This window comes from Apium graveolens, chromosome 5 (genome assembly GCF_009905375.1).
Source record: "Apium graveolens cultivar Ventura chromosome 5, ASM990537v1, whole genome shotgun sequence".
NCBI lineage: Eukaryota > Viridiplantae > Streptophyta > Magnoliopsida > Apiales > Apiaceae > Apium > Apium graveolens.
The window spans coordinates 97,569,471-97,579,096 of NC_133651.1; positions in this window are offsets into that span (position 1 = coordinate 97,569,471).

Genomic DNA, 9,626 nt, shown 5'->3' on the forward strand with positions numbered 1-9,626 from the left:
TCTTATGCCAATTCCAGCTTTCTTCAATTGATGCTCTACTCATTAGACAGATTGCAGAACCATCAGTACTTGTTGAAAGCTTAGCTTCATAAATGTTACCACGCCTGTATCCTTTCAGAACAACTTTGCCTTTAGATTTACTCACAATTTCACAGTGTTCTTCAAAGAAATCAACATGATAACCTCTGTCACAGATTTGACTTATACTCAGTAGGTTGTCTTTAAGTCCTGAGACTAGAGCTACTTGTTTAATTATGACATTTCCAAGATTGATATTGCCATATCCCAATGTTTTTCCAATGTTGCCATCTCCATAAGAAACACTTGGGCCAGCTTTATCCACAAAGTCTGATAGCAGGGCCTTATTTCCAGTCATATGTCCTGAACATCCACTGTCCAGAACTAGAATATTTTTCCTGTTGCCCTGCAATCACAAAGACCACTAATTATTAATTTTAAGGACCCAGACTTGCTTGGATCCTTTGGCCTTATAAAGTTTGTTAACATTTGCAGCGGATTTAGCATCAGAGTTTATGTTAACATTTTTCTTATCAGAACTTACACTATCAGACTTTGAATCAGAATTTACACTAGAAGGAACAATGGAAACTTTCTTCAAAGAAGGTTTTATTTGATAATATTCATAGTATAAACTATGATATTCCTTACAAGTATAAATGGAATGCCATAAACTACCACAATGAAAACAAGGATTTTGTGGTTTGTATCTAATAGACTGACTCTTAACTCCTGATTTTGAAGGTAAGGAGTTAATATTCTTATTCTTCCTGCAAAAAGAAGCCAGATGGTTAGAACTTCCACAGTTATGACATGTTTTCCTAGGAACATCAGGAACAGGTTTATAATCATTGCTTTTATTCACACCTTCCTTTCCATTCCTATTTTTCCTAGGTGATTTTACCTTGTTTGCATTCTTGACATCTTTCAGCTTATGCTTAAGCTGCTTCTTTGTCATTAAGCCTATGTTCACTTCAGCTGTCTTTTCCTATTTTAGTTTATCAGAAGTTAATTTCTTTGTAACTTCTGATTTTTCATTTTCAGACTTTACAGTTACAAACTTAACAGGTTTTAACTTTGGCTTTTGTTTATCAACAGACTTAATTTCTTCAGTTCCTTTATCTTTCTTATCTTCTCCATAACCTAAGCCCTCTTTCCAGTTTCCACTACTTAGCAAATTTTGAGTTGTTTTGCCAGAGTTAGTCCAAGTCCTGATAATCTCTCTTTCCTTTTCTAACTCAGTTTTTAGAGATTCATTTAATTTTAGCACTTCATTCCTAACATAAAAAGCATCATCTCTATCCTTCTGAGTTTGATGGAACATGACTAACTCTTTTTCTAAGAAATCATTTCTTTTCTTAAATGCAAGATTTTCAGAAGTTAATCTTTCACATGTTAAAGTTTGATCTCTATAGCTAACAAACATGGTTTTAAGATATCTTCTCAACTCATTAATATCATCAGTATGAAAAGCATAAGTAGTCTGAGATACCTTTGTTTCAGCAGCTTCAGAACTGCTCTCAGCACTTTCTTTATCAGCATTTGCCATCAATGCATAGTTTTCCTCACTTTTAGAGTCTGAGGTGTCTGTCCAGCTTTTCTGCTTTGTGACAAGAGCCTTGCCTTTGTCACCCTTTACCTTCTTGCAGTCAGGAGATATGTGGCCTTTCTCACCACAGTTATAGCATTTAACATTGGTGTAATCTCCTCTGTCAGACTTTCCTCCTCTGCCTTCAGATCTTCTGAAATTCTTCTTATCAGAACTTATGCCTTTCCTGGAAAACTTCTTTCCCTTCCTGAACTTCCTGTATGTAATCTTTGTGATTCCTTTCACCATAAGAGCACACAGCTTCATCATCTCCTCATCAGCATCAGTCTCAGGCAAGCTTTCAGAATCTGAGTCATCATCACTCTCAGAACTTGATGACTCGGTATCAGACTTTATGGAAAGAGCTTTTCCCTTGTCTTTCTTTGAGGAAGCTGCTTTGGGGAATTCTTCTTCAGCCTTAAGAGCAACTGTCCTTGACTTTCCTCCTTTCCTCTTGCTTCTTTGTTCCATCTCCAGCTCATGAGTCTTGAGCATTCCATAGATTTCGTCAAGAGTTGTTTCATCAAGATTGTAGTTGTCTCTTATTGTCGTTGCCTTCAAATCCCAGCATTCAGGAAGAGCTAACAGGAACTTAAGGTTTGAATCTTCAAGATCATACTCTTTATCAACCAATGACAAATCATTCAAAAGTTTGACAAATCTATCATATAAATCATTCAATGACTCATTAGTCTTTGAGTCAAAGTGTTCATACTCTTGAGTGAGTATTGTCTTCCTGTTCTTCTTAATTGTGTCAATTCCCTGACACCTTGTTTCCAGAGCATCCCATATCTCCCTAGCAGTCTTGCAGTTGATTACCCTGTTTGACATTACATTATCAATGGCACTATGCAGTAAGTGTCGTACCTTAGCATCCTTAGCAATTGATGCTATGTCTTCAGCAGTATAATCACTCTTCTCCTTTGGTACGGACTTTGCTGCTTCACCTGCAACTGCAACAGCGAGTTTGGTTGGTTTGTGAGGACCTTCCTTGATTCTATCAAGGTATTCTGGATCTGTTGCTTCCAGGAACATGGTCATCCTTACCTTCCATATGGGATATTCAGATGCTCTCAGTATGGGAACTTTGATGGTCTCATACCGACTCTGAATTTGTGTCTTTGGTGGTTCCTCAGTTTTGGTAGGCTTAGTTGGAGTTTCTGTGTCCGACATGATTGTGTTTGGATCTTTAACTGTATGTATGTTAACAAATAGGCTCTGATACCAATTGTTATGTCACATACACACTGTAAAGGGGGTGAATACAGTGTATAGTACACTCAAATCGAACTTTAAGAACTTAAGTAACAGAAAACAAACTTTATTGAAACAATAAACTCTGTTACAGTATGGAACTGTTACCTCTCAGTGATGAACAAATATCACGAGAGCTGCTAGGGTTACAATAAATAATCTTCTCTAATAATGATAACACTTTTAGTGTAAACCCTATATCTGTGTTTATATACTACACAGTTACAAGATAATCGCTAATTGATATGGAATATAATTTTGCTTCCTAAAATATATCAATCAGATATCTTTTCTTCCAAGTATTCCATTCTTTACAAAATTTCTTCTTCATGCATATCTCTTCTTATGTTTATCTTGATCTTCTTTCCTTTAATCAGCTACTGTCCTTATCTGATTGTCCTTCAGCACTTAAGTTCTGATATCTATCTTCTGACGATTATCTCCTGATAACATATGTACTGATATCCTTAAGTCCTGACTTCCAGTATAAGTACTGATCAACAGTTAAGTACTGATTTATCCTGTTCAAGTAAGATCTGAAAGCTAAACATAAAACATATTAGCCATGACATTATCAAATATATCTAACATAACTGTGATGGAGTAGGACACTTTGCAGCTAATTGCCGAAAGCCTAGGGATGAGAAGAAACAAGACTTGATCATCAAGAAAAAGAACTAGGATGATACACCAGAATCAGATGATGAAGTCAATTATGCTCTCATGGAAAATGCTGACACTGAGGATAACACTGCTGAATTAAAGGTACCCAAACCACACTTGCTTTTGATACTGATAATATTTATGAGTTAGGACTATTTCTTAAATCTCTACATGTTAGTTATATGGATCAAACACTTGAGAATGCTAGGATTAAGAGTGAAAACCTTGATCTTAAGAAAAGAAATAATTACCTATAAACTGAGTTGATTTTAATGCTAGAAACTCGAACGGAAAGAGATGATGCTTTGTATGTTAAAGAAAAATTGTTAGAAAAGCATGCTTATCTAGAAAAAGAACTAGCTAAAGAAAGAGCAGTGATTAAGCTTTGGACTAGTTCAGGAAAAACAACTCAGGGTTTAATAGAAAATGAATATTGGGGATCAGGATTAGGATATGCTGATAAGACTAATTTTGATAAGAAAAATAAAAAGGAAGTTGAGAGAGTTAAACCAGTAAATACTGATACAAAGGTAAAACTGAACAAGTCTCAGTTAAAACCTATTAATTTTAAATTAAGTGCTGATACTGTTAAGTCGGTTAATGAGAAAAGATCAACATCAGCATACAAGTCAAATTTATATACTGACAAGTGTGAACATGTTCATGCAAAATCAGTAAATGTTGGTTTAATGACTCAGAAACAGCTTAAGAAAAAGCTGAAGGATTTTAAAATGAAAAATAAGAAAAAACAGCCTAGAAAGAAGAGGAATGCAAAAGAAGGTGTGAATAAGGAGAACAATTATAAACTCATCTCTAATGCACCTAGAAAAGTCTGTTTTAAATATGGTAGTACTAATCATCTTGTTGTTGCTTGCAGGAGGAATAAAGGGATAAATATTGTTCTTTCTAAGTCAAAGTTTAGGAATAGAACAGTTAGATATAAATCACAGATTCCATGTTTTCATTGTGGTAGAGTTTGGCATTCAATTTACACATGTAAAGAGTATCACAGTTTGTATTATGACTATTATGAACTAAAACCCTCTTTGAATAAATCTAAAATAGATTCTGCATGTGTAAATTCTGATATTAAGAATGTTAGCATAAACTCTGATTCAAAGTCTGATGCTGTAATTGTTAAGAAACTTAAAAGGCCAAAGGATCCAAGCAAGTCTGGGTCATTAAAAACACTAATTAATTGTTAAATCTGATTGCAGGGTAACAGGAAAAATTCCTTAGTCTTGGAAAGTGGATGCTCAGGACATATGACTGGAAATATATCCCTACTATCAGAGTTTAATGAAGAGGTTGGCCCAAATGTTTCTTATGGAGATGGAAACTTAGGAAAGATTTTGGGATATGGCAAGATTAAACTTGGAAATGTCATCATTGATAATATAGCTCTGGTTGTAAGACTCAAACATAATATGATCAGTGTGAGTCAAATCTTTGACAGAGGATACCATGTGAACTTTTATGAGGAACATTATGAAATTGTTAGTAAATCAGATGGCAAGATTGCCATGACTGGTGTTAGATATGGTAATTTATATGAATCCCAGGGTCTCCACAAATACTGATGATTCTGGAGTATGTCTGCTTAGTAGAGCATATGTGGAAGACAGCTGGAACTAGCATAAAAGACTTTCTCATCTCAATTTCAACAACATCAATGAACTTGTGAAGAAAGATCTTGTGAGAGGATTTCCTAATGCAGTATTTACTCCTGATGGCTTATGTGATTCATGCCAGAAAGCCAAATTAAGAAAAACATCTTTCAAGAGTAAAACTAAATCCTCAATTCTTGAACCATATCACTTGCTACACATTGATCTTTTTGGTCCAGTAAATGTAATGACCATTGCAAAGAAGAGGCATGCCCTTGTTATTGTTAATGAGTATACAAGATACACATGGGTGTATTTTCTGCACACCAAGGATGAAACATCGTCCATTCTTCTTGCTCATGTAATGAAACTGGAAAAAGGATCAGCTCACAAAGTCAAAATCTTTAAAAGTGATAATGGAATTGAATTCAAGAACAATACTATGGAAGAGTTCTGCAAGTACAAGGGAATCAAACAGGAATTTTTTGCCCCTGGAACTCCACAGCAAAATGGAGTTGTTAAAAGAAAGAATAGAACTCTCATAGAAGCTACAAGAACCATGCTTGAGGAAGTTAAAGTGATTACCTACTTCTGGGCTGAGGCTGTGCAAACTGCTTGCTTCACACAAAATGCAACATTGATAAAAAAAGAATGGTAAAACGCCATTTGAGATGGTGAAGGGAAAGAAGCCAAATTTGAAATACTTTCACATTTTTGGCTGGAAATGTTTTGTTCTCAAAACTCATCTAGAACATCTTACTAAATTTGATCTAAAAGCATATGAAGGCATTTTTGTTGGATATCCATTGTCAACAAAAGCCTTCAGAGTTTATAATTTGAGAACAAGGGTGGTCATGGAATCTATTCATGTATCTTTTGATGACAAGAAGATCACATGTCTAGAGGATACAGATAACCATGAAGAATTGAGATTTGAAAATGAAGTACCATATGCTGAGCAGTTGACTCCTGACATTTTGTCAGATCCTGATAATCTGACAAATCCTGATACAACAAATCCTGACATTACTTTAAACTCTAATGAGCCACATGATAGTGGAAACTCTGCAAGAACTGAAGCATATATTGAGGGGGGAAACATGATTCACATCAGGGGTCAAGTGATTTAAATCAAGAAACTTCAGTAGATACTCCATCAGACTCTGATTTCTCAAATACTGATGAAGCAAACACTGATAGTACTGGAAATACTAATTCAGGGGGAGCATTTGGAAATAACAGTGGTACAAGACAAAGTGAAACAAGAGACTTCATGGATCAAGGGGAGGTTCTACCTCAAGAAGTCAACTTCCTTCTGCAAGAAAATGGACTAAGTCACATACACCTGACTTGATCATTGGAAATCCTGATAGTGGTGTAAAAACTAGAAGAGCCACTGAGAATGAATATCTATGTCATTCTTTTCTATCTCAAACAGAACCCAAGAAGGTTGAAGAAGCTCTGCAAGATGCTGATTGGATCGCAGCAATGCAAGAGGAGTTAAATGAATTTGAAAGGAACAAAGTCTGGACTTTTGTACCAAGACCTAAGAACATATCAGTAGTTGGTACAAAGTGGGTGTTTAGAAACAAAACTGACAGCGAGGGCATTGTTATTAGAAATAAAGCAAGCCTGATTGCAAAAGGCTATTCACAGCAAGAAACTATTGATTATGATGAGACTTTCAATCCAGTTGTAAGACTTGAGGCAATCAAAAATTTTCTGGCTTATGCTGCTCACCCACCGATACGAGTTGGTGCCTAGTTCACCTTTACTCCGAACTTCATGTGAACATTGTCCGTGATTAACCCACACAGATCGGTCTAAGAGCCTAACAATAAGGTTCCAAAGGTTGCTTGACTCGTTGCACGAAATGAAACAAAGTAAAACAATGTGGCAAGAAAAATGCGAAATAACAATATAAACGAGTCAAGGCAACAATAATCCAAGAAAAAGGAATTCGAAATAAAAACGAAAATGCGTACAAATAGGTACACATTGAGTATAATAAGCTCACAATTTTAGAATAATAGATCAACAATAAATTCAACGAATATTTTATTATAAAAAAGAAAAAATTAGGGAATTCATACCTCGAGTAGTTAATAAACTAGCCCAACAATGTTAAGGTAATCTGCTAAGAGACTTGAGACAACACTCCTTATTCAATCTAAAGACCAATTTAATAGCTAAATATAAGTACATCTATCTGTAAATGTACTAGTACAACCCAATTTATTTTAAAACAAACTATCACCAACCCTTCACAGCATTATACGATAGCTACTAGTATCCTCAAATATGAAAATAATATTAGTAATATCAAAAATAAAATAATCGTGAACTTAGCCGCTAAATATTTTCAGAGACAATAAATTCAAAGGACGCTATTAACAACATATGATCAAATACATACATTAATTCACCTTAAAAGAATATCATATGAATGTTAAAATGCATGAAAATGGTAAGTAACATATTCTCGAAAAATAAATAATTAACTACTTGTCCGGAACATAAATTGATACGGATATGTAATCTTGTTTATAAGATATAAATTCAAAACCTTCTCACAAATAGAACAAAATATATAAAAAATAAATAATGATTTAGTATTAAATACACTTAATTAGTGTGTTGAGACAGTTGGGAACCACGGACTTGGGGTGTTACTACGTTTTACGATAAAGATTACGAAAAGAAAATCACCTTGTTAATGGTTGATTCCACGCTCTTCTATTGTATTCCCAAATTCCCTTGAGCGAAGTGTGGCCTCCATCTTCTCAAGTTATCCTCTCTTCTTGCTCCTTGGTGGCTACAATATGTTTTCACATCCTACCAAGCAAGAAGAGAATAAGAATATATATAGGCTACAATAAGGACCATGGATAATTAGGTTGGGTCTTCTAATTACATCTTGAGCCTAGCCCAATGTAATTAAATATTAATTCAATCCACTAAAGAATTAATATATGCACTACTTTTCCTAATACCGCAATTTAATTAATTCGGTTCCAATATTATTTGCTTATTAAATTCCCCATATTTAAAATATCACATGTCCATTAATTAAATAAATTACTGATAATTTATTTAATTAATATCGTTTATCCTTGATCATCCACTCAACCTTTATTTAATTATGCCAGAATAAATTCCACCTGCAGGGTTTCACATAATTAAATCTTTTTGAGTTTCAAGGGGACATCATTAACCCGAATATTATCGGGACATGGATTCCTTCAATAAATAATATCCGCCATGTATATAATTCCATCACCCAAAATATAATGATATAATTCAAAAGAATTACTTCATTTATAAATCAAGGCATGTTAATAATATACACGTGTCAATTATTATTTCCGGATTAAGAACCTAAGCATTAATAATAACATAGAATCTTAGTTCTCCTTCTTAATCAGTATTAAGGGAATAATTCTAAATTTGATCATGTTCAATATACACAAAGTATACTAGTATTATTTATTAGTCAATATAAACTAATCTAAATAATACTACAGCCATACCAGTGGATTGTCCAACACCACATGTGCTGTGAACCTTATTATATTATATAACTGTATTTAACAATCTAATATTATGTATCCCATTTGATACTAGATTGTTCACAATATATAATATTAGACAACATGTAAACATTCAAATGATTCTCAATTAAACTGGCCAGAAATAAATGTATATACTTCAAATAAATATTTTCAGTATACACTAACAATCTCCCACTTATACTCAAAATATTCTATGTGTATATCCGTGTTTATTTAATCCACTATTACATAAAAATCTATGTGTCCATCCATCTGACTCCTGTCGCTTCCACATGCTTGTCAAAAATCTTGGCTGGCAAGCTCTTTGTGAAAGGATCTGCCCGGTTGTCTTCTGATGATATGTGAGCCACAACTATATCCCCTCGCTTTACGATTCCTCGTATGAGATGATACTTACGTTCAATATGTTTAGCTGCTTTGTGGTCTCGCGGTTCCTTTGAATTTGCCACAGCACCGGTGTTATCACAATACACTGTTAAGCTCCTAGGCAAATTAGGTACCACATCTAAGTCCAAAAGGAAGTTCCTGAACCATACAGCCTCCTTGGCAGCCTCAGAGGCCGCCACGTACTCGGCCTTCATGGTGGAGTCTGCAATGCATTTCTGCTTTACACTCCTCCATATAACGGCTTCACCTCCCAAAGTAAAAACATATCCCGAGGTTGATTTCCTCTTATCCCTATCTGATTAGAAATCTGAATCAGTATATCCCAAAGGAAATAGATCTGAGGCCTTGTAAATTTACATATACTCCTTAGTCCTTCTCAGGTACTTGAGTATAGTTTTTACTGCACTCCAATGTTCCTGACCAGGGTTCGACTGATATCTACTAACCATGCCTACAACAAAGCAGATGTCAGGCCTCGTACATAACATAGCATACATTAAGCTTCCACATGCTGAAGCATAAGGAACTACTTTCATG